This window comes from Alexandromys fortis, unplaced genomic scaffold (genome assembly GCF_014885135.2).
Source record: "Alexandromys fortis isolate MF-2015 unplaced genomic scaffold, M_Fortis_MF-2015_v1.1 scaffold_4, whole genome shotgun sequence".
NCBI classification, from domain to species: domain Eukaryota; kingdom Metazoa; phylum Chordata; class Mammalia; order Rodentia; family Cricetidae; genus Alexandromys; species Alexandromys fortis.
This window is the reverse complement of record NW_026067944.1, coordinates 27,296,633-27,324,457: the sequence shown is the minus strand read 5'-3', so window position 1 is coordinate 27,324,457 and position 27,825 is coordinate 27,296,633.

Here is a 27,825-nt window from a genome sequence, read left to right as displayed (position 1 = left end):
GATACTAAATTTGTAAACAAAAGCTAAAACTGTAAACAAGCTAGTCATGAAATTTTCCTAATTTAAATTATGCACATTATTCTATAAATTTTTGTTTCTAAAAGTAAGCATAATTCTATATTATAGAAAATATATTACATATGCTTTAAACAGCTATGTATATTATACATTATTATATTTTCTTATTTGGCACAACTTCCATATTTTCTGACTCAATTCTATGCGCATATTTTTCAACATGTTACAAAACATCAACATAATCACTCTTTTTCCACTATAGGCAAAACCCCTCAAATACCCTTGATCTCCATTTTTGGTGTGTAGTGATATTTCATTTCTATTTTAATGAATAAAATTTGCCTGAAGTTCAGAGAGTAAAACAGCCCCACTCATCAGCCTTACAGGCCAGGTTGTGGTGACACACACCTTTAAACTCAGTAGCCACAGTGGATTGCCATAGAAACCAGTTGGTAGCGTTTCACAACTTTAATCCTAGCACTAGAAAGGATTATAAAACAGGAAGAGAGTTCTCTTTCACAGTCTCAGTCTCATTCTGAGAATCCTGGAGGTAGGATAGCCACTTTCGGACTGGGGTGGAGGTTAAGAGCCAGTAGCTGGCTGCTTTGCTTTACTGGTCTTCAGGTTGAATCCCAATATCTGTCTCTGGGTTTTTATTAATCATGCTACATTGATGGCCCCTCTTTTCAGAAGCCATAGATAATCAGTAAGGACACCTTCTTGAATTCCATTTAAGTCCCCCAAACTAGATTTTTCCCAACTCTTCCCTGAGACTGTCATTTGAATCATTTCAACCATTTAATAGTTATTTCTGCTTTCTTGTATTTATATTCTTCCTTTCATATGTTGTCATTACGTAAGTACTCATTTTTCTGATAACTAGTGTGCATGGGGTTAGCAGTTGTTAACCAAACACCAAGTCAATGCAATAGGAAAGTCAACTGTTTCTTACCTATGACTATCTGTGAAGAACAAAATTAGTAATCTAATATTAATATAAAATTATTACTTCAAGTTGAAAAGCTAGGCACGGAGAGATAGCTTAGTAAAGTGCTTGCCAAATAAACCTAATGGTCTAAGTTCAGATACAAAACACCCACATAAAGAGCTGGGGTTGCTACAACCCCAATTCTAGGGAAGAGGACACAGGCAAATCCTTGGGGCTTGCTGGCCTGCCAGTCCCGTGTACTCAACAAGATTCAGGTCACTGAGAGATGCTGTCTCAAAGAAAATGTGGCTGGCATCCCTGATGAAAAACATCCAGTATAGCATTGGGCAATCATATGGATGTTCATACAAGAACATATGCACTTACATCCTCATGTAAGCTTGTCTCAAAACAAACAAACCTGAAAATACCAGAAGGACTAACCATAAGTGAAGCTATACTTTTTTCTTTACATGTATGCATGCAGAGATGAATACATGGATTTATTTCCTTAGACATATGCACCCATATGGACACAGAGTAATACCCCTATAAATGCATCAACATGCTTCCCTAGACCTGTCTTGCCACCATGGAGCCCTACATTCCTCTGAATTGCTTTGTCTGTCTCTTTGGATATCCATTTTAAATTCTAAACTGCTCCTGTTACATTTTTTTCTTTTAAAAGACAAATGTTGACTCCAAATATAGTGAGTGTTTATTAGGGCCAAACCTACTCTTAGTTTGCAATGACTATAACAATCATGTAACACCATGTGTCCTTCTCAAATCCTTAAATTGAAATCCTAATTTTTAAGGAACTAACTCCTATCTTTTAAGGAAGACAACTTTACCAAGAAGGGAGAATAGGCCTCAGGTATCCTTAGAAAAAGGCATAGGAGTTGGCTTCTATTTTTGCCACAACTTAACAGAGTGAATTAAAAAACAACAATAACAAAAAACCTACTTTTATGTATATCAAAGCAGAATTTAGCCAATTACCAGGCTTTCTGAAACTGTGATCTTAAATTTTCCTACCTCTGGTAACTTACATTATTGTTTGTGTTGATTATAAGTCACTTAGTCCATAATTTTTGTTGTAACATTCTGACCCAAGTTATGCATATACCAAATTCTTGATCAAGATTTGAGTGAAAATCATATTAATATAGATTGCTCTTTTATTTCTTAGGTAATTATAAAAAATAATAATGTTGTTGGGGGTGGTGGCACATGCCTTTAATCCCAGGACTTGAGAGGCAGAGGCAGGTAAATTTCTCTGAGTTCAAGGCCAGCCGAGTCTACAAAGCAAGTTCCAGGACAATAAATAACAACAATAATGTGCAAAAAAAAAAAAAAAAAACACAGTTAATAGTATGATAGTTCTGCAAAATTTGTGATGAAATAGTGGTCACAAACATAAGCTTAAATAAACTAAATCATGCAGTTTTCCAATTATTCTTAGTTGAAAAAGCACACTACTTCACTGTATCCATACATCTGTTGTATATATCCATGTATCTGTATTACTAAGAGTGTTGATTTTGTCTGAATAAATGGAAAAATATCAAAATAAGGACTTTTGAAAGAAGGCATTTTGTTTTTTAATTCAGGATTTCCTTATGTACATAAAATGATACCACAATAATGTTCATGTTCATGAAATAAAGTCTTTTGGAACCAAACTGGAAATAGAGGTAGGTCTATGTTAGTTTTTCCTCACAAATAAACTGAGTAATATTTCAATAATTCAAATTCAGTTATAACTATTAGACACAGTGAATTCTGTTTTCTTTATATTTAGGATATAATATTTAGATGTAATTTATGATGGAAAAGTAGAAAGCTGTACAATTGCAGAGCACGGTAAGGGTCTCAAAGCAATGGTACTCATGCTAGACACAGAAGTAGTCTTTGAGAAAGAAGGTGAATGATGTTTTCATAGTATTTTCTAGACATGTTATAAAAATACTCCAACAACATAGCTCTTCCAGACCCTTCTAGATCATTCAACCACTGAAAAGAAAAGCTTGCCCAGCAACTTTAAATGTAAACACAGAAACCTTGTAGACACTGTAGGAAGTAGGCGTCATCATGGAAATGCTATGTCAAAGAGTTTAAAGCTGAAGAACACTTACCAAAAGTAGGATTAGCTGTGCTACTAAGTGTGTGCAACATGATGATGCTGTGGTTGGTTTTGACTCTAAAGCCAGAGGGATGTAGAGTTTAGGCCTAAAGCTATGGCTGCTCGGGCAAACATCATTACTATAAACTATTCTTCCCTATAGGACTTGAACAGGTAGGACTCACTGATCCAACAATTTTTCTCATACCATATGGATCAAAATGTCCTGATAGATCCTTAATATTCAATATCAAATATAAACCACTAAATGTTCTCAGATATTAAAAGGAAATAATTATCATACCATATATACAAATATCCAAGAAAGTTTTAAATATATACAAAAATAAATATCTAGAATAAAAGAAAGAGAAAAAATGATATTTCCTAAGTATTTTTTTCATTCCTGACACTACTACAACCTGTAGGTCTATTATCTTAGTCGATGAATATAAAGATACGCCTATAGCTACCTGGGCTTTGGCTATGGAGACTCCTGGAAATGCAATAAATTTTTCCTGAGTTGTTTTTGATATGCTTATAATTAATCTATTTTGTCTAGAGACATAGATTAATTATGAATTCAGTCACACAAAATTATTTTCATTGTGAAATTAGATAGCAAAAATTCTAGTTATTGAAATCATGTTAAGCATTTCAGAAAGACATGCTATGGGCCTAGAAAGATGGCTTAGTGGTCAAAGCACATACTGCTCTTATAGAAAACACGAATTTGATTCCCAGAATCCATGCCAGGCAGCTCACAGTTGTCTGTATCTCTAGCTGCAAGAGATCTGATGCCCTCTGCTGGCCTGCAGACACCTGTATTCAAATTCATGTATTCTTACACAGACATGTGTATGTATGTGTGTGTACATATATATATACACATATATATGTACAATTAAAAATAGCATAAGTCTTATAAAGATCAGATCATCTTCAGTGTGGCACAATTCTTTTAAGGCGATCACATTATATATTATGTATAGGCCTTTGTCCTTAGGAAATGTTTTACTGAAATTCTTTATTCAGCATATTTCTTTCTTCACTTACCAAGAGAATAGTCGCTAACTACTCTGGTGAGTAGTGTTCGTGTTGTCAGGCTCACAGAACTGACAAGTGCCACTTGGCTTATGAAGCTCTGAGACAGAGTTAACTTGGGGTTGTAGGAAGACTGGATCCCTGGTATAGTCTATGCCTGAGGAGAATTTTTATAGTAAATAAATGAAAGTAGCGAAGTCAGTCTGAAGAAAAGGGAATGGGAAGAGATGTGGAACATGAACTTTGACTTCATTGGCTTCTAAGTCTTGAGGTCAGGTGTCATTAGCAAAAGGATAGAGATCTGAAGGAACTAACAAGGAAAGCTGCACATAAGTACAAGGAGATGACAAGTTTGATATGAGACTAATAAAACGATACTGAGCATGAGGTAGAGACTGAAGGAGAGAGGTGATGGCTTAGAGTTGGGTGGTGCAGCTTAGGATGTCCCGAGAGCACAAAACACTTCGGTATACTAAAATGGGTGAAGGAAAGTCTAAGGACAAATGGATGTGATTGGAGAGCCCAGAGCATAAGCTACTCTGTGCAATTGCCCTGGAATTTAAAAAGTCTGTTCAGTGCTTTCAGAGCATCCATGTCAGGATTGCAGCACCGTGTGAAACCAGTGACATTAATATTTAGAGAACTTCTGGGCCTGCGATTTAGCTTAGGTAGAGTGCTTGCTTAGCTTGTGTAATCCTAGGTTTGATCCCCACCACTACAGCAAAAAACACAATCAAACAACAACAAAGAGGAAGTGCTTCACAGAGCCCCTTTCTACTTGATCCAGACCAGACAGATTATCCTTTAGTCTTCAGGGTTTGCCTATGTCAAGGCATAGAACACAAAGTTCTTCCTTTATCCAATGTGTATACATACATCTGATATTCAGTAAATGCTTGCCGTTTCACATCTAAGTTACAGAGAGAAGGTTCATAATAGAGCAAAACTGTTTTGACAATAACAATTAAAGCAATTCTGGTAGGATACATTAAGGAGAATCATCTGCATAGAAACAGAAGAAAATTAAGGTTAAGTTTATGCCAATTAAAGAAGCATTGACTACTAGCAGGGAACCCAAGGATCTCAGAAGTCGATCCTGTTCCATTTAAATCTGTCATTCCAGAGTTCTATGCATATTCTCAGAGACAGAAAGGAAAGATTATCTGTCATGTAGAATACAAATCATGCTTACTCAGGAATGCTGCCTTAATAGTAAATCAGTAGAAATTACTGCCTCCAAGAAGGTATTATTCATTTTCAACAAGCTATCAATTGCAGGTGAGAACATATTTATCTTATTAATATGTACAGTACAAATGTAATTCACCTTGCTGAAGTATGTATGTCCTGTCATCCACAAATGTGTGTGCTCATCACTCCCTTTCTGTTTAAGCCACTGTTTTCTCGCTCTTTATTCGGCAGGTCTCTAAGCCTACCCTTCCCCCATTGCAGTCATCCAAACTTGCTTTTCCACAGCCAACCTTGCGTCCACAGCCAAAGTCCTGGCCCATTTGGCCAACATGCTTGGCTCTTAGCTTATATTTTCATACCCCAAGCTGTTGAAGTTTATGTCTCTCTTCCCCTATAGTAGGAAAGAAACCCCAGATGGTGACCAATAGATTCAGATTCCACCCAAAGGTGAAATGACAGCTGTGTCAAACTTCTGCAGAAGGGTTTTCCTTGCAGAATCTTTGGAAGAATGCTGCCTTTCATAGACAGGAAATCTAGATCTGTATGTATCTCAAAGGAATGAGAGACCAGTAACTAAGTATGGGGAATATAAAAATTTTTAAAGTGTGTTGAGGCACTAGTCAAAATTTTGTTTGACTGAGAAACTGTATTTGATATCCATCATGAGTGACAAATTAATAATTTTAGTAGATGAACCATTTTCATACTGAATGACACCCTCACACATTATTCTATATAAGAAAACTTGTCATATACATTTCAATCTCTCTATAGAAAACATACAAGTTTTTTCATAAGATATGTCCAATATTTTTGACACCAAGACATGATACTGTTCTTTGAAAAGTTGAAAAAAGAGCTAAAAAAAAATTTCATAATATTTTAAGGAAGTTTACAATTTGGGGTTATATTCTTAAACCTCCTCGGCAGTATGTAGCTTGGAGAGCATGGGATAGCACCACTACATGGGCTAAAAAAAAAAAAAAGTCTATAAGAAGAGCAGAGAGATGGTTACAGTCATACATTATAATCTCTTTGCCATACCAGGTTATGATTTTTTTACTCATTGTTCACTTATTATTTACTTATTCTTCTTTCAGTTACCACAAAGATACAATTATGTCTAGCATAAAGTTTGGTAATAAGATTTGACGGCCTCCCTCCCTTTTTTTAACCCCTTTTGCAGTGCTTTCAGATTCAGAAGAAATATAGAAGATAGATATTCAATAAATTATTCAGAAATAAAATGCTTCACTTAAAGTCAGAGTCCCAGGACACAATTGATATTTTGTTCACCTCACTCTTATCACCTGGCAATTTATTTCAAGTCAAATACTTCAGTGCAATCACACCTCTGCCTTTCTCTTGCTCCTTTATTCTTTTAATTAAGCAATTGATTTTAGTCACCCAAGAGTGAGCTCAAATGCTACCTGATAGTGAAGCAGTCCTTGACACCTCCTTCTCCGGAGAGGCTATTTCTCTATACTAACAATTTGAACAGGGGCATTCATAGCAATTGCAAGAGCAAACCATTTGCCGCCAAGCCTAAAGACCCACGGTTCATCTCTAGAACCCAACGGTAAAAAGAGAGAACCATTCATATGCTTCTGACCTCTTTAGACATGTGTTGTGGCCAACACACAGAAATGCAAACACACACAATAATGGGTAAACAAATGTAAAACTAATTAATTCTTGCTTTTATCCTTAAAAATGAATTCCCATAAAACTTGGCCAATGGTTCTTTTCTATCTACTTATTCTTTCTTTCTGTTTCCCTCCTGGTCTCAACAGCAGGTCACAGACCAGCCACTATTGTACAATATCATCCGCAAAGGTCTAGAGAAGGGAAGAAGAGGTTCATGGAGAGACTGGAAAACAAAAATAAAATAAAGCAAATAGTTGCAATGCATGAGATTTTAGATCATTTGTTCTTAACATAATAAATATTTTGCATTTTATCTGGTCAGTTGTGAGCTATGCAGCAATATTTTAAGCCTCATAGCAACTCTGTACATTTAGTTCATATTATCACTATTTTATTATCCATAAAAGGAAGACTGAAAAGACCATTAATCTACCCAAGGTTGGTCAATAAGTAATGTAGAAAATGGACTGACCTGAAATCTACGACCTAGATGGTAGGCCTGGAGACTTGTGCCTGTAATCCCAGATACTCAGGAGACTGAGGTAGAATTATCACAAGTTCAAAGTCTGCTTGCACTACAGTCAAGCTCAAGGTCAGCTTAGACAAATTATTTTATAACTCACTGTTAGATAGTACAGGTCCTGGGTTCAGCCCTGAGTACTAAAAAGAAAATAAAATGAAAAGAACAAAGAAAGGAAGGAAAGAAGGAATAAGGAAGGAAAAAAATAGGTAAGTGGACAATTAGATGGAGAGTTGACAAATTTGGCAGATGTAATTGGAGTGCTAGGAGTATGCGTACACACTCTTAGGCTAGATGTTGACAATACTACATAGGACAAACTGCCTCATCTGAAAACTATTGACATGAACAGTGGTGATGGAAAATGTCAGAAAAAGAGCTATTGAGCCAGAGACAAGATACAGAGGAGGGGCTAGCCATTTGTGTGATAACAGATAATAAGATTTGCTTAAGCGGTATGAATGAGTTCATTTTGGGAAAAGGCTTGTTTCCAAACCACATATAATTCTATATCCTCTATAAACAAATCAGAACACTGGGTAAATCTAGACTTAGACCTTTGTGATTTGTATCAGGAATTTGGGGTCTAGTTTAGAGTTTGGTTTAGGTCTCAGTGGGCTAAAGAAAATGCTGGAGAATTGAGAGGCTGCTCTTTGCAACTTTCTCTATGAACACTGATAGTGCCCACCCTGTCCCAAATCCCATCTTCCACAAACATCTCTTATTCCACATTCATTAACAGATTATATACAAATTCACTTATGTCCTTTAAGAAGGCCTTTAAGTCTTTCTCAGAAGATAGTGTGTGAAGTGGAGCTATCAAGATGAGCCCCTTATGATAGTCCCCGAAGTGAGGGACTAGTGCTTTAGCATTCCAATCTGGTAAGGAGTCAATGAGGATTTCTTTTTGGAGTACAATGGCCTAATCTATGTCTTTCTATTCATGACTCCAATAATGCTTAAATCCTATTTTGTTGGAAAGGCAATTATGTCACAGAGCCAGTAAAACAAAACAATGAATGAAGCAACAGCAACATCAGCATTGGTAGCTAAAACTTGCTGAGTGAGTACTATAGGGCAGGAACTCTCACAGTAGACTGTCGTCTCCTTAGTGCATATTCCAAGATCACTAGAAGATGGCCAATCTCATATATGCTATATATTTCTATACTATATGCCTAAAAAGGCTTAATTTATAAATTTGGTACATAAAAGATTAATAACTATGATGATAATACTTATAAGAATATACACTGGAATATTGTGACTTTGGTTTCTCTTTCTCCCAAAGTGTCTTACTGGAATGTGATGACACAGAATGATAATAATGTCTGTGATGAGATGAAATAAGATGCATGTTGTGGGCACTATGACACAGCCTTAGACTACTACTGACCTAGCATCAGGAGTATTGACCTGCTTCAGGTGATACTGAATCATGGGACAATTGTAATGTATTTTATTTTGCAAGTGAATAATCTAGATGGTTGAGTGACTGAAGCAAAGCCTTGTTTTCTCAAGAACATTTAGAAAGACAATGCAACTGAATTGCTGCCTCTTTCATTTTAATTTATCAAAGTGAAGCTATAGAAGCCACACTCCTTTGAAGATTGTTTGGGGACTTCAAAACTGTGGTCTATTTAAAAACTGTATTTCCTAATCTTGACTTAAAACATGCAATTTGGGACATGTCAATGAATTCCAGTAATCCCATTTCAGTTTCCCCTTTGTGTTATTCCCCAGTAGATAATTCACAAATATTTCCAATTCCATGTTTGTGAATAGATATTTTGCAGCATTCAGTGTGTTTTCTTATTTCCTTATCAAACATATAAGACACTGTTCTCCACTTGATTGTCCTATCATGTCCATGAGTTTCCTATGTTGTCATTCAATATGCAAAAAGTCTTATTCACCACTCATTCCATCCATTCTTCCATCCAGCAGGAGTTTTGGTTTCTGGTTTTAACTCATCCACTGAAGACTAGAATGCTCCTGCCTGAGCAATAGTGACCAGCAATAGTACCACACTCTGTCCTGGCTAAGGTCTCTTTTTTAACTGCTGAGAGAAATGTTAGACAGGCAATGCCCCCATCAAAGGAAAGAAACACTAACTTTGTGTTTGGAGATGAAAATAGAGATCAAAACATAAATTTTCATAGAAAACATACTCAAGGTAAGTGCTGCTTTGTCAATTATGAATAAAGGCATTGTAGAAAACCATTCCATAAAACAAGATAACTGTTGGTCACACTTTTTGGTTTTATTGACAGAACACAGGTAGATCACTTGTGTTCTTCTTGCTCTTCACATTATGTGTGTTTGTTTCTGCATACAGCACATGTCTTTACATGTGTCTGAATAATCACTCAGCATCAGATTTAGTCTTTCCTACCATGTTTTGGCCACATGGCTGGGATGTAGCTCAATGGTGGAGTACACACCTAATACAGTTCATGTTCTGGTGACTAATTTATACTTTAATTTTTGTAAATGATTTCAGGCACTTTCTTCCATAAAGTATGTATGTGGCAAGTGAAGGCTTATTCTATATAATATTCTTTCTCCTCAATCAATTTCTTTATGACAAACTATTAAGAGTTTCTGGAAAATAGCAGGTACAACCTCTCCAGTAATCTCTTTAGTTCATAGACCAAAACTTTCCCAGAATCTGTGTCATTGTCCTTGCCCTGTAGTCAATGACGGCTTCACTTGTGTTGGGCGATCATTGGCTGAAGCCTTTGGATTGTCTGTATCCTTTCTAGGACAATGCATCACTGTCAGCACAAATGTTTTCCATTCATGTCTTCCACCCACAACTCAACATTTCCTTTATCTTAACTAAACACTTACTGGGCATTGTGACTGTGACTCTCACAGTTAGAGGTATGACAACGAAGCTATCATTTTTTTCTTTTGTTTCACAATTTCATGAATAAAGGTATTTTATTTTATATAACTACAAGTTAAAAACCAGAGCATATGGTGCTTTCTTTTCTTAATAAGTCAAGAACATTTGCCTTTTCAGTTAAAAGGAGCATTCACCATCCCTTCATGGTGCATCCAAGTTGATACCACCACTACTCTGAGGCTATTTTGTGGAAGCTGGAGCACAGGTTCAGGGACTCAGTGTATACTGGTTGGCTTGTAACTCACAATGTAGATCAGTATGGTCTTGAACTCACAGAGACCTGCCTTTCACTCAGTCTGCTGGGGTTGGGATTAAAAGCATACACACTATGTTCCTACTTTTCAGGAATAATTGTATGGGAACACAAACAACAAGGTGTCATTACCATCATTGTGATAACTTGATAACCTAGTTGCTAGTGATGCTACTGACCTCATGCATCATGGTTTGCTCAACAAAAGTAGAATTTGTTAGCCAAGCAGACCGGAACAGGGCAGCATGAGATTGCTAATCAGAAGAGCATGTAATTTAAAATTCATTAATTGCTTATTTCTGGAGTTTCCATTAATATTTTTTCACCACAGTTGATCATAGCAAGCTAAGACAGTAAGTGTAAAATTTCATAAGAGGGGACTTTGGTGTATGTTTTACATCAATTAACACATAAAATAGATATAGTGATATAAAGGTGCAGATATACAAAATCAGATACAATTTAGAGGCTGGCATTCATACATAAAGTTTGAGATCATAAAATTCAAAGTCGCCTCTTAACGAAAAATAAATCTTAAGGGAATTTATTATTAGCAGAGAGATATTAGGCTTAAATTCATCACATTATTCTGGGAGGATACTTAGAAGGATATAAAAATTAAGAAAAATTGTAATAAATCAGTTTGTGAATAGGAAGTAAATTGCTACAAGCAATTTGACAAGCATGCAGAGTGTTCTGGCAGCTAAATGGAATATTTTATTGGTTTTTCACCCATTCACCAGGCAGTATCTCCTTCACCTGCATTCCCCACTTCCAAAGGAACTGTATAAAAATATTGTTCAGTTTACATTCAGTGAGGAAAACATGTCCCTTGCATTCAGACAAAAGGTTCCAGTGTCCATGCTTAGCTCAGGAGGAAATAAGACAATGCTTGTGTGCTGTATTGGCAAGGTCCCTTTGCAACCTCTTTTCGAATTCATTCATGCCAACGGCAGTCTTTCATCTCCCACACACAACAGAATGTGTTACATATTTTCTTTTCACCTTCTAAATCCACTCCGACATCTCTGAGAGTCAGATGTTTACATCAGGCCTGCAAATATCTAGATAAAATCCTTAACCATCTATTATCAGTTTAAGAACAACCCTGGTCTTTTGACTCACTATGTACACTGTACATGCCTATCTCCAGATTGAATCCAGAAATACCTGCAACTTGATAGATTTTGAACAGAAAAAATAATAAGATAATATTGAAATGAAATTTATATATGAGTCAATATGAATAAATGTCATTTTTGCTGCTTGTCAAGTTATAAATATAGGTGAACTTTTATAAATAAGGATATACGAGAATTATATGACTATAAATTTACAGATTGCTTGGATAATCTCATTAACATGCCTCTCACATAGAGACCACAAATGGAAAACTTCATTCACTATCATGTATATTTACAAAGGTATATGATAACATTTATTTATATATGTGATATGTGCACATGTGTGCATATTAATAGGACAAAAGTGAGGGTCTCTTTTATAATTCATAAAACAAAATCTTGTGGAGAGCTAGAAATGTCTGGAGAAGGGAAGAATTATTCTGTGATTGCAATTCCTAGTTTTAAAGAATGGCTTTCATAAGAAAAAAATGTCTTAAAATTTGACCTGAGAAGATGTCACCATTCCACAGTGATATTTTTAGGTTTTATATATTATTTGGAGGAAAAGAGATCTTCAGTGTCTGAATTCACGATGGCACCTTGTCTTTATACATGTATAATAATTCAAGAAGTACAGGATATCATCTGAGTTCAAGGACTTTGGGACTGAGCTGACAGCTGTCATTTCCAGTTGTTTCTCAACCAAAACTCGATTTCAGTGTCCAAATGTAGCTTTAGTTTCTCCACATTCTGGATTTTTCATTTCTAAGTTGAGATTTAAAGTGTTTAACCTCTTTGGGGTGCCTTTAACAATATTCAGTGACATTAAACCACATTAATTAGTATTTGTCCAGAGATGTATGATTCTAAACGAGCACAGTTAATAATGTGCAAAATACTAGTTCATTTCTGTATCAAGAATCAACCCGATGCACACAATAAAGAGTGAATAACATAAACAGGATCAAAGAATTGGAAGCATACACCTTTCACCTCAACACAACAATATGTTTCTTTTCTGGTTCTAAGCAAAGTTTGCTTTAGCAGATACATATATATATATATAAAATGTCAAACACATTAAGTCAACATTTTCAGAGATAGATACATGTTGGCTTTTTCTTTTCTTCACTGAAAGATGGGATTAGGCTGAGCAGCAGTAGCTGTCAGAGGCTCAAGCTCCCTGCCTCCCAGAATGGGTACTTGTAATTAAAAGCTTAGTGCACCTTATCCTTCCAGTTTCCCAGGCGAAAAGTCAAAGCCTGCATTTAATTGCATATATATGTGTGCATGTTTCTAAAACCAAAGCTCCAAAGGCAGCTAAGGCTCGGAAAGCACAAGGGCAATACTCAGACTGGTATTTGACACAGAATCGGAAATGAAGAAAAACATAGAAAGGGGAAGATGAGACAACAGAAATATGACATTTGGTTCCCCTTTGGTTTGTTCTTAACTAGAATAGGGAGGAATTTCTGTTTAACATTTCTCCTTGATGAGTAGCAAAAGTAAACCAACTCAAGCATGCTATATTTACCTGTGGCTATACAATAAGTACATCCCCTTTTCATCACACATTTAATCAGAATTCTGCAAAACCTGGAGCCTAGAATGTGTCAGAATCGTTAAGCATGCTCAGTCGAGCATCTTGTGAGTCTGGAGGTCAGGTGGATTATTAGAAAGACGGTCATTCAGGGATCAGGATTCTGATCAACCTACAGGAAGGCATGGTGCAGCACCCAAGAATCAAGGCTAGAAGTCAAGCCAAAACATTTTTTTGGATAGAAAGGAAAAATATTTTTAACAGTACCTACTAAACAGGATGAGGAGGTAGAAACACAGTCCTGATCATTGTGAGAAGACAGGCAACAGTACCGAGAAAAACCCAGTCTCTGAGAGGCTAGGACATAGAGCCTATATCAGTCCCTGGGAAGGAGAATGTTTTCAAGTCAGCACAGAGACCACATCATGAAAATGCCCTAGAAGAGAGCTCAGAGAGAAATCCAGACTAGAACAGATCAAATCAAGAATATGGAATAATCTAGAGTCACAGGGTCCCTTGCACAAAAGATTCTGAGAAAACAAGTGCTTGATAAAAATGAATGACTCTTCTTGTAAAGACTGAAGGAATAAGTCACAGACATGAGAAGTGATAACATCACTTTTTTTTCTGTGACTAACAGCCCTAATCTGATATCTGGTTCTGCAAAATGCAAAAATAGAAGGAGCTGGAGGCTGAAGGGAAGTTTGGGTATTGAGATCACGAGCAGACACTCAGCCAGGCATGGTTTTATAATCTAACACTGACTGTAGGACAGACAAGGCTACCACCCTATGAATTTAGGTGACCCCCAAAATATGTTGGTTATCAGTGTGTGTGTGTGTGTAGAGTTCTCTGTAGTGTGCGAAAGAAATGTATTCAAGAGCCTAAATAATTTTTTTTAAAGTACTAAACCAGTAACTGGGATCATCCAAATGGATGTGCCTATGAAGACAGAAGAGCAAAAATTCTACACGAAAAGCAAAACGGGAACGGAACAGATTGCATTCCAAATAGGATATTTATATTTTCTGTTTTGCCTTGTGAAGTCCTAAGATTCTTAGAGGGACAACACAGCCAGCATGTGACACAATTGCTGATGTAAGAAACGCTTCCCCATCTCAAATCCACAGCTCTTTCCCAGCCAACCACCCTACCCAAATTCCTGTTCCTATCACAGCCAATAATTTTAACCAAAATTTTTTATAAGACAAATGAATTTCCCTTACCAGGTTCCTTATTTCCTTCCTTTTTTTCCTTTCTCCCTTTCTCCCTCCCTCCCTTCCTTTCTTACATTCCTCCTTCCATTCCTCCATCCTTCCCCCCTCCCTTCCTATATTCTGTCCTGATGCCCTGTACTTAACAAGCCACAGTCTTTCAAAAGTCAAGGATACAAATCTGTAATTCAAGAAATTGAGCCACAGACAGAATAAAGGAAAAAAATAAATGAGGCATATATTCCTTTTATTGATTCTTCAATCACAGAAAGGAGGTGAGCGTGAGGTTTTTTTTTTTTTTTTTTTTTTTTGTTTAACTTAGCCCTAGAATTATGTATCAAGAAAAGAGGAACATATATTCTGAGCCCCAGTGAGTGTCTGGATTATTTATTTAGTAGGGTTAGGAAGACAAACATTTATTGGATTTAAAAATGAGGAAGTTGGGGGAAACGGTGTAATGAATTACTAAGTGATACAGGTGCATCTGTCCTTTCTGGATTGCAAAGCATCACATAAAATGCCCTGTACCAAAATCCTCGTTAATCTCACTTATAACATTTTTACCTGGTTTTACAGAAAGCTATTTTTTTTTATTTTGCTATCAACTCTAATTTTGATTCAACATCCAAGCCCAGTTTTCAATATCATTTCAGACATTATTTTCTCAGAAATTCCCGTGTTTTATTTCTGTTCTCTTGTGCTTCACTAAGAACTAGCAGACCTTGTATCAGAGTAGTCTGATCTACTCTCTTTCTTATACTCTCTACTCCAAAAGGACAAACTATGCTCACTACCTTCAGGAACACAGGTCACAGCTTATTGATTTATTATTGCTTAGCCAGTGTCTCCTCAAACACAGAGAGAAGGCGTTTCTCTTGTTATAAAAATCCTTAGAACACAGAATAATCTAGAACTTTACAGTCTTCCTTAGAGCAACCAAAATAAAGGTAAACAATTCCAAATACTGAATGAGGACCAAGGCAACCAGCGTAGGGATGGAAGGACCTTGTCACCTAAACTCTCCAGAGATTTATCTCTTTGTGCGTGTGTGAGTGTGTATGTGTGTGTACATGTCATGATGGCTATGAAAGAAAAACTCAACACTTTTTCCTGATGTCAGTATAGAACAAAAGCACTGATGGATAAATGAGATCTCAAACAAAGCAGTCTCAAGTAACTTATATTAGTTTTAGGTTTTTCTTGTTCCATACTATACAAAATCTAGATACCTTCAGATATGTGTTCAGCATTAGTTTTCTAGATCGAGAAAAGTATGTACTTTTAACAATGTGATTGTAATCCGATAGTATTGAGTACAAGTTATAAACAAGATTTAACTCTGTCGAGATTCGAGGTTGATGTTTATGGTCTATGCTTGGACCATGAATTTTAGTAATGTACAAAACTTTTGCACAAGTGTATTTGTATAACAAGTTTTGATCAGTAAATGGATATGAATCAGTAAATGAAAATAAGTTGCATTAGATTCTCACTTTTCTTTAGCAGTGCCATGGTGTGACATACAACTTCTGTTAGCTTGCCTTTAATCATGAGTTGCTTACATATTTCAGACTTGTCTCTGCTGTACTACGAGTATCAGGTGAGGGGCAGTTTCCCAGACTGTAGTCAGCCTATTAAAGAACACATCGAGTCTCATTGCTGAAATGTCTGAATTCTTCATGAGAAAATACTTAGGGGATGCAGTCTCTCTCTCTCTCTCTCTCTCTCTCTCTCTCTCTCTCTCACACACACACACACACACACACACACACACAGAGGAATACTCAATGCTTATAACCATTCATTCTCAAATATCTTACTAGAGTCAATGTTTGGGGAAGTTTAGGTATTACAGCCTTGATGGAGGAAGTATGTCACTTAGGGATGGATGGCTTTGAGATCATATGGCTTCAACCTACTTTCAGATCCCTCACTCTGAGCCATGATTATGGTTGAAGATGTGAAGTAACAGCTTCCTGTTCAAGGTGCTATTCTTGTAGCTTGTTGTCTATTTTCTCTCCTATGATAGTTGCTTCCTCTGGAACCATTAACCAAAATCAGCTCTTGCTTCTATAATTTGATTTTGCTTTCAGAATTTTATCACAGCCTCCCAAAAGCAAAGAATATATTTATTTTAAATGTTTTGTGCAACTATTAATACATAATAAAAGCAAGTTGACAGAGAAACAATTTATCTAATATCTAAGAGTCAGAAATTTCAGTCTACAGTTTTATGGACCCTTTGTCCCTGGATCTTTCTTGAAACAGAATCTCATGGTCGGGAGTGCACAGTGGAACAAAGATGATTATTATTTATGGGCAAAGAATAAATTGAATGAGAAGAAAGGACCAGTATCCCAATCTACCATTTAAGGACATTCCCATCTCCCCTCTCAGTATCTTCTAACTAGAACCCTACTCCTAAAGTTTGTAAAACGTTTCCACACTGATACACCTGGGGACCAGCCATTCAATATATAAAACTAAAAAATAGTCCAGAAACAAACTATGGGAGTTATTTCTTAATGCATTCACACATATGCACAGATACAAACTGTACTCCCCCATACACAACATTCGAGCAAGGTTCCTCAAATTTCAAATAAAATATGACATAAATTTCTGAGAGGTCAATCTGCCAAAAATGTACTATTACTGGAGATAATTACTTCATGAGGCCCAATACACCAGACTGAAAGCAGATTTCATTTTAAGAAACTCTTCCTGTTGCATGTTGGTACTTTGGAGGTAGAGGCAGGAGGATTTCTGTGAGTCTGAGGTCACCCTGGTCTATATAACAAGTTCTAGCTCTGCCAGTGCTACATTGTGTGATCCTGTTTTAAAAATGAAAAAGAAAAACTTCACAAGTCCTTAGAAAAGCTATAAGCAAGCAATGCTAACTAAAGAAGAAATGGTGAGGAAATGATTAGAGAAACTGTGATACTCTCGGGTACTGTTGCTTAAACAGGTAAGTCCCTTGAAAGTCGTATTTTAAAAGCTCAGTGTGATCCTATGAGATTTCCTTGTTTCCTTATTGATGGGAGTATTGACTTCATAAATGGCAATATTATATAAAAGACTGGAGGTAAATTCTGACCTCCTCTTACCATGTGAGGAGCTACCAGTGATTGCTGTGGGGAAAGAGGAAGCAGCCCTCAACAGTGAATTCACCAGTTGTTTTATCTGGTACTTGAAAGCTTCCTGATTTTTGAGACATAAACTTCTGCTGTTTATAAAGCACCCAGTTTATGATGTTTTTGTAAATCATTCAGGCATAGTAAGGCAACATGCAATAGAATGCTATGTAGTAACTAAGCATAGTTATCTAGGCCTATTGGTATATAATACGCTGTTCCTGAAAAAAGGAGCAAAATTGCACATGATCCTATTTTCTTTTATATTAAAAAATAAAATACTGAAAAATTATACACTCCATATTCCTGAGAGAGAATAAGCTTGATTAAAGTTATCCTTTTTTTAAACTTTTTTCTTATACCTAGTCTGTATTGGTATAAGATGTGTATGTTGCTTAAATGACTAGAAAAAGTAAATAAACCCCCAAATTTGCTTTTTTCTATCACTACACTGTGACAGAAACTTAATTCAATCTAACTGTTCTCTGCCTACAAACAACCTAGCAGAATGAATTCATCTGATTGGCAAAGAGAAAAGGCCTGAAGCACTGGAGAGCTTACAGCAGAGTTTTCAAAGTAAACATGAGCAAGGAAGAACTGAGCAAACATCCCAGCAGCATACGCTAGAAATAACCTGCAGTCCCCTTGGAAAGCCAAGACCTGGGTCCTCAAACCGGATCAATAAAAGCTGATGAACGAGAGAGCAAGAACATGCAGGTTAAAGAGAAACATTCCTTCTTTTTTCTCTCATTACTCAGTTTCCCTTTCTCAAGAAAATCTCTCTTTTCCTCTCCCTGGTTCTTTCTGTTTCTGTCTCTCTCTACCGCGCATGTCTGTCTGTCTGTCTGTCTGTCTGTCTGTCTGTCTGTCTATCTGTCTCTTTACTCCACCTCCTCTCTCTCCCTGTCTTTTGACATGGTGTCACTCTGTAGCCCAGGTAGCCACACTAAGAACAGGTTTCCTGCTCAGCCTCTAAAGTGCTGTGTTTACAGTTATGAGCCTCCGTGTTCAGCTTGCTTTATATTTTACATCAAAGAAAAGATTGCATCTTGGTAGATTTATCTTCTGCAGAAAAATAGAATAGGAAATCTCCCCCCAGAACTTGAGATTCTTTGCACATTGTGATAGTGGACAGGGTAGGGTGTGTGTAAAGAAACCATATGCCTTGAGCCAGGAGAACATGCCACCCCCTCCAATGCAAATTACATCTCCTTAAAATCCACAATTTCCTTTAAACATAGCTTTTTCTTTCTTCTCTTCCATTAATTCTTCTACTTTCTTCTGTCTGCTTTTTCTTCTCCTTGTTTTATTTTCATTTTCTCTTTTGTTTTGAGGTCAACATTCAATGAGGTTGAATGAATAACTCAAGGTTACCTGAATCACGTAAGGCCTATCTTAGTGTCTGATCACAGGACCATATGATGATGAAAACAGAGCCCTGTATTTCATTGATTAAATAATCCTTGTCATCTACAGTTCTGCTATCTGCCAATCACCATGCTAGGTATAGGGATTGTGAAAGTTACCATGACCAAGTGGAGGAGTGATGAGAGTACTACAAAAAATATTTAGAGTAGCAATTTTATCAGTTTCTGTATATAAATTTTGAATAATTCAGGTACAGAAGCAGCAATCTCTTAGTCGCCTTTCTATTGCTGGCCAAAGATGCAATGACAAAGGTAATGTATAGCAGAAAGAGTTTGTTATGGCTTGCTGTTTCAGGGATTAGAGTACATTACCATCACAGTAAGGAAATAGCATCAGATAGGCATGTAAGCAAGTAGCTGACAGTTTAGATCCTTATCCATAAGTAGGAGGCAGAGAGAGCTAACTGGGATTGGCATGGGCTTTTGAAACCTCAAGTCTGTCATTAGTGACGCTCCTCCTCTAACAAGTCCACACTTCCTAATCCTTCTCACGCAGTTCTACCAACTGGGGCCCAAGCATTCAAATATATAAACCTACCAAGGCCAGTCCATGTCATCATGTTTTAATTGTTTTACCATTAATTTCTGCTCACAGATGGGCAATTTAGTGTGTCTGTGAGATCAGGGACGTGGTTCTGAGATGGAAAGATCTGAATTATAGTTTTTTTTTTTAATATTCAGTAAACTTCCTGGGTTACAGTCTATTTTTGAGTCATTTGTGAGTAATATGCAAATTAATAAGTATATGAAACTCATGCTCTCTAAACTATTTTATATTAAGTATTTAAATTATTTCATGGCGAATTGTTTTTCTTAATATCTTATTTTGTTTATTACCAGTTTATTCGAATATGTGTGAATGTTCGTGCACGTGTGCTGTGATGTGCCTGTGGAGAGGACAACGTTTGGAAGCTGGTTCTCTCCTTCCATGTTTAAGTGGGTTTTAAGGATTGAACGCATCCTGTAAGGTTCTGTTTCGGATAAGCTTTTTCCCTGTTGAGCCATCTTGCGAGACCTCTATAGTTGGTTTTTATCTTTATTCTTACTTATTTCTTTGTTTTGGTCTCTTGGCTTTTCTCATTTGTTTTACTTCTGTGTGTCTTACTTTTACTTTTACTCCATGGCTGATGTGGTGGTCCATCTTGTTCCTTGACCTTTTTCCCCATATTTTCCCCCTATTTATTCTTTCTGCCTGCCAACCCTGCCTCTCCTTTCTCCTGCCTTGTTACTGGCTGTTCAGCTATGAGACCAATCCAGTGTTTTAGACAGGCTAAGTGACAGCTTCACAGAGTTAAACAAATGGAACATAAAAGAATGCAACACATCTCTGCATCATTAAACAAATGTTCCAAATTAAAAAAAAAATGTAACATCTTAAAATACTATTCCATAACATCCCCCAAACTGGTATTTAAGGTAGATGTTGATATAATTTGCCATGCATTTTTGTGTGCATAGAACTTTAAGGAAGCTGATTTGAAATGTAAGTCACTCGAGGAAAGGGGGTTTAATTTGGGAAAAAATACAAGGAATGCATTTTAAATAAAGAAGTAAGCACATTACATGGCGATTAAAATATATACATGATTTTCTCTCAGTATGGTAGGATTGTTCTCACTACAGTGAATTTCATGTTAACCAGAATGTGCCTTCATTTGTAATCGTACTGCTTGCATTTCACAACAGGCCATAAAAAAAATGCCATAGTGAAGTATGCCATCCTGAAACAATAGAGTAAGATGAAGGATTAGACATGAGGGTCACATCTAGTAGCCTTTCATCTTGGGGACTAATGCATTTCTTTCATTGGTTTCATTGTTTTTAAATTTAGTGTCTCCTATCGGAGAGCCTATAAACAGAAGACACCAGATCTCCAGACTGCATAAGAACATCTTTCCCATATCTGCAGAAATGGAGAACTAAAGGGAGATGACTAAGGAAACAACCGTCTAGAGCACCTCACAATTTTCTCGTGCAAGGTCGAATGTACAGAGATGAAATATGAATGAAGGTAGGGACCTGCGTGACATCCCAGCCCCTGAATTCACAGAGCTCTGCACACTCGTCTGTCATGTTAGCCACGGGTCCCTACTGTGAAAGGTCTGGAGTGAATATTAATGACACAAAACCCAAATCCATCTTCTTTCCTTTTCCTTCTTAATTGTGAACTCAGTATCACCTTGGGTGGACTTGGTACCCGTCAGCAACTGCACGATCTAGCAAAGTTAGAAATTAAAATTAAAATGGTGTCTTGGAAGAACCAGTCAACAATATAGTCCAATATGTGGACTGTTAGAAACCACATCTAGAAATATAATTCAGTATTTCATACCCTTCTTAATTGTACTGTGTACTAGAATGAAAGGTGATGATTTGTCTTTGACTTCTTACCAAGCATCATGTGATATATGGAACATGTACAGAAACCACCAATGGATGCAGGATAGACCAGAAAATGCAAGAGAACTTCCCAGAAGCCATAGATAAAATCTTCACTTATTAGCAGTATTTCCAAAACTTAAGCATTAGTGTGATGTCTCTAACTGCTTGGTGTCAGTGCACTGTCAGGACGGTGGCTACTGCTTGATATCTTTTTAATTTGCAGTTTTCTAGTGTTATTTGGGAATTGAAATGCTTTTTAAAATTATGCAGCCATTTCCCCTGTAACAAACGGCTTCTAATTACATGCAAAGAGTGTGTGCAATCTACACAGGGGAAATATGCAGTTTGGTGCTTGCAGGCAGGGGTGGAGGAGCTTTCTCTCAGAATTACATTTTCACCAGCAGCCTCCAAGTCAAGATTTTTATCAGGCTTGTGACTTCCTGAGTTCCAGCCATCTATAAGGCTGCAAACTTTTACAAAGCAGAGAGGAAAAGGGGGTGCATGCTGCTGGATGATTTATTGGAACTGTTATGCGAGGATGGCACAAAACAACCCATAAATATTCTTCTTAATGTTTTACTTTATATGACAGTCTTCGAGTGATATATTGTCTGACAATTTGCAAGATGGCTATATAAACACATTTCTACTGCAGTTTAATATATGACGGCACATCTCTGCAGGCTAATATATGAAGCCAGGGCATGTTCTAGGGTGCACAGTCTTGATAATGGAGATTTCTGTATCTGAAAAAAAAATCTGTCTTGGCTTTGTACACTGGATTTCTTCTTGGCATTGGAGAAGCAAAAATATGTTCAGAAAAATAGAGCAATAGTCTACTATACTATACTTTAGCATTCTTTCTCAAGCAACTAGGGATCTAGGCTTTTCTGCTTGATAAAAAATATTAACAAACCTAAATCCTCTTTGCTCATTCCCTAATACAACCAAATTTCTCATAATGCCTTTCAAACTGGATGTTTAAAATTAGATATGTGTTTAATCCCCCTTTGTAATAGCCATCAGTGATAGTAGCTGTCTAATAACTGTTTGTAATGACTCTTAGGGACCCTTGAAAGAGATGCTATTATTAGAACACAAACAAATACAATTTAATCTGCTTCTGAAACCTGCTCATATCTGGTACTTGTCACTCCTTTATCCTGGGCACGTTGTGTCCTGCGGAAGAGTACAGAGGAAGAAGCTAATTGGAAAATGAAGACATCGAAGTTGTAAGGAATAATACAAGAGCAGATGTAAGTTCAGCTCTCTAGGAGAACACATTAGATTGGGCCAGGTTTTCAAAATGCTTGATTTAAAAGATGAGAAACAAGAGAGGAAACGCAGGCATTACTGTGGTACCCGAACTGCATGAGAAGATGGAGCCACATAGTGGCTACAACTAGCAGCTGACCTTAGGAAGAAAAGTTGTGGATCCCAGAGGAAGAAACCAGAAGAGGGGTCAGAGCCTGACACAATTAGGCTTGGGTTAAGGTCTGAAAACAAGAAGCCCAAGATAGCAGGCAGATCTGTAGCATAAAGAAAATGCAGAAGGATGGGGGAGGGCAATTAGAAAAAGGAAGCTCATCTTGCTGCTGATGCAGTCCTTGGGAGAAAAGGGACACCTGGCATAGGGCTACAGACTCATTTTCTTATTCCTGCTGGTGGAGAATTAGTTTCTAATATACCACCAGGCCTGAATCTTAATGACTCAGGAATTAGACAGAGCAGAGCAATCTGTTGGGAGCTCTTCAGTAGCCACAGCTGGGAGCACAGCGGCAGAAACTGACAAAGACTACCATACATAGCAGGGATCTTCTTATTTTAGGAGATTTAAAATAAGTGGGAGAATCCATTTAAAGGGGCAAAGCCAATGCTTTGAGAATACAAAAAGCTTAACTATTTGGAGGGAGAGAGTCTGTGCATTATAATTTTCCATCATATATTTACAGTACATGTGCTCCAGTATTATACATGGAAAAACACTTCTTGAATCCGCTCTTCCCATTTAATGTTAAAGAAAATGTCAAACGTCAAATGCCAGGTCTCAATTCTGTTCTTAATCTTAAAAACATGAAATGCCATGGCTCTGCCTCTGTTTTAAAGTAAGAATGTGGAGATGGGAGCAAATAGAAGTGCAATGAAGAAGCTTCAAGGTCCCTGCCATCTTTACTATCCTTTGATTCTATAACTTGCTCATAAGGAGCCTATTGATCTAAGGAACAGATCTTGAAGCAAAAACTGTTATCTCCACAAGCCTAGTCAAAGAGTTATCTGGTGTTTTGGGGCTCCCTGGATGGGGTTAGCCAATGGTGGATTCGCTACAGTTCCCTAGCTGTCCACTGGTTGAGACAAACAAGGCATTGCTATGACAAAACACCCCATAGAAACAAGTTAAATGAGAGCGTTTACTTTAGCTCATGGTTTCAGAGGTTTCCGGCCATTGGTTTTGCCCACACACTGAGAGGATCTATAGCAGTTAGCTAACCCTCCCTGGAAATACCCTCGTAGATACATCCAGAGGTGTGCCATCTTAATTTCCTGGGCATTTCTCAAGCCATTGACAATCTACATTGGATTCCTATCAACTAGTCTATACTAGCTGATAGGAGTCTAGACTAGTTAATTAATATCCCAGGGAAATGATGAAGTTTACAGAAATGAGGATGAAGTTCTCTCACACCAGCCAGATGAACTCTGTATCCATTCCTTCTCATTGCATTATGTGCCTGTTTGGAAATGCCGAATGAGAGTAACTGACCATCTTTTAGTGAGGATGGACCTTTTTCTGTCTGATTGCTTGTGGTGAGTGTCCGCTTCATAGGTGAAAATGAGCTATTTCCCAAAGGTCTTAATTAAGAGAAAGGTTACCACTTTTCCAGCACCAAAGTTGGGAAAAATGCAACTCTTGCTGATTTTAATTTTGTGAATCAATTTTAGGCACTTTAAGAAATTACTGAATGTCCTAGGACTACCTTTGGAGATTCTCTCATTTTGTTCAATTTCAAATCAATAACTGCTGAATGACCAAGAGGGATTAACAGTGAAGGAATGTGTAATGTCGGCTCTTTCTTTTGCTGTACAATAGAGCTGTCAGCAGCCAATTGTGGCTAGCAAGCACTTGAAGTGGGACTAGTCTACACTGGGTTGTTTACTAGTGGTAAATTCATACCAACTTTCAAAGATTCTGTTTAAACATAAAATATATTTGTAATTTTTGAATTGGATTGGTACTATTTGGTGTGCTGTTAAAATTTATTTTCCCCTTTTATGTCTTTAATTATGTAGTCACTATACCATTTCATTTTATTTACTTTCAATACATTTAATTTATTACTGGAGTGTGTGTCTGTGTGTTTGTGTAACGAGTGTGCAAATCAGGCATGTTTGTGACAAAGCGCACCAGTAGAGGTTAAAGGGAAGCTTTCAGAAGTAGTTTTCTCTCCTTTGTGGGATATGAGTGCCAAACTCAAATCATTAGGTATAGCAAATACTTTAACCTCCTGAGCCATCTTTCTGCCCTAAGCATTTTTAAATACATACAGAATTCACACCTGGACCTGACATTATGTTTTCACTTCACAGCACTAACCTAATCTAGTGTTGTGGTTTGAACAACAACAAAATGTTCCCTGTAGCCTGGCACTGGCACATTTGGTGCCCAAGTATGGCACTGCTTTGGAGGTTTGAGTGGTGCAGCCTTGTCAATGGTTGCAGTCTTTGAGAATAAAAGTCCGACTCAACTCTAGTTGGCTCTCTCTGCTTCCTGTTAGTTACTGCAGAGGTGAGCTCTTAGCTTTCTGCTCCGGCACCGCCATTGCTTGCCACCAAGATGAATCCCTATCCCTCTGGAACTGTAAGCCAAAATAAATTCTTCTTCCTTTAAATTGTCTTCGTACTGGTGTTTTATCAGAGCAATAAAAAAGTAAATATAATAGGTTAAGATAGAAAAAAGACCTGACAAAATAGGATGACAGGTTCTAAAAGAAGGCACACATAAAGTATAAAAGGCAATTTTGACAGAGAATAACACATGGGCCAGGGGATTAGAAAACCAGCCTATAATTTGTCAAGTATCCATACCTAATTTTCTGAATCATGTTACTGAAAAAGTCCTACTGCTATGGGACCCTTGGATAGTACAAGTTTCACCACTGTCTCTCACATATGGAAGGCCTAGTTCGGTCCTATGAAGGCTTCACCAGCTGTCGGTCTAGAGCTCATGAGGTTCCACGAGCTTGATTCAGCTGTCTCTGTACATTTCTTCACTGCAAAACTGATGGAACTAGATGAAGAGATCCACAACCAAGCACCAGGCTAAGGTTTCTTGCAATTTCCCCAACTTCTCTTTTAAGTGTTGGGATTTGAGCCTATAGTCTTATGCATGCAAGGCAAACACTTTATCACTGATACATGTCCCCAGTCCCTTTTTTGATCAGCTAAGCCTGATTTTCTATTGGATATACTTCCTTTGTTTAGTAGCACCTGAAATATGCCCATACCTTCCTCTGCCTGTCAGGGTTTAGGACTTCTTTGGTTTTTGCTATGTTCAGAATATATAGAAAATTTTTGCATCGCTCAGGTATGCTGTGGGTCTTTTCTCAACTTTGAGCCTTAGCACTAAATCTACCTAGTTCCTCATATTAGAGTTTAAATGCTTAACCCACTCTTGTCACTGCTTCTAAGAATCTTTCATTGTTTGTGACTAGGCCACCTCCTCTTTTATGTGTCCCTGTAGAATCTTGGACTTCCTCTGTCACAGCATCTTCATGCTTAGTTATACTTCCATCTCTCTCCCTACACTTTACAATTCTTGAAGTATAGAAGATCATATTGCTACAGATCCACAACTATATTTCCAGAACATAATGCTAATGTATCATTGGCAGAAGTCTGTTGTCTATGGAAAGGAGAAAGGAAGGTCAGAAGGACAGAGTGGGTGGTTTTCTGGCAGATTTGAGCTAGATCTAGAGGATAACAAAATTTTATCATTGAGGAGATATTATTTTAGGAAGTAGAAATATTGAAATCATTTGTCAAGACATTGAAAAATTGTTGGAAATACTTCATAGCAGGAGTTCTTAACTTGTGGGCTGTGACCCCTTTGGGGGTCGTATATCAGATATCCTGCATGTCAGAGACTTGCATTATTATTAATGACAGTAGGAAAGTTGCAGTTATGAAATAGCAGTTTTATAGGAATGGGAATCATTTTATGTATGGTGGTCACCACAACACAAGGAACTGTATTCAAGAGTCTTAGCATTAGGAATATTGAAAGTCGCTGCTTTATTGGTCTGTTTTGAAGTAGATACAACATCTTAACAGAGTAGTATAGCATATACCTGAACAAAACACTTTTGGGAAGAACCTTAAGTGCCAAGAAAATATGCATTCCTTAGATTTAATGAAGGACAATGGAAGAGCATCAAAGCATTTTAGTAACACATTGCATGGCATGTGGTGCTTATGAAAAATATAAATATTATGAAGATGAGTAAGAGAATTCTTTCACTGTTCTTTAAATATCAGGATTGGTGGAAGAGAAAGAAAAGGGGGAAATGAAGGGAAGCAAGAAGGCATACTTTCAGAGTTGGGCAAGCTGGTAGAAACAATTGAAATCAAGCCAAAATAGACCTTGAATACAAGCCACAATTATCTGTAAGCATAAAGACCACAAGAACTTCATAATCCTGCCAGCATGTGGTGATGGCCTCATGTGTTTGGGAAAGCTGGCAGCCTCATAAGCATCTCCTGCAGATGAAACAGCAGAGAGAGCAAGACAATTTTTTTTCCTTATTTATTTAGAACAAGAGTGCTAAGTCCAGATAGGAAAGCTGAGTGCCATCTCCAGCTACCCATTAGACTGTAGAAGAATGAATTTTCAGAAAATAGAAACCATTGGTCTTTCGCCCTTGAAGAATGAGAGGAAGGAAGAAACGGCTCTGAAATCACAGCAGACTTTTTCTATAGACTGGGACTTTTTTCCATAGATTCCCTTGAAAAATCAAACCATTATGAAGGGTTGTTCATAAGAGCTGCGGGTTGAATAAGAGCAGCACGTAGCTGGGAAAGGTAAAAGCGGCTGATGGTCATTAAAATCTTCAGCTTTTCAGGCTGGAAAGATGGCTCCGTTGACAGAGTGCTTGCCATGCAGGAGTGGGGAACTGAGTCTTACCCCCAACACCCATGTGAAAAAGCCAGGCATAGTGGCACACTCTTCTAATTCCAGTGCTGAGGAGGTGGAGACGGTTCAATACCTGGGTATTCCTGACGAGCCAGCCAGCCGACCACTTCAGTGCATTTTAGGCCAATGACAGACTCTGTCTCCCAAATCAAGGTGGATCAACACTGCTGAAGAATGACA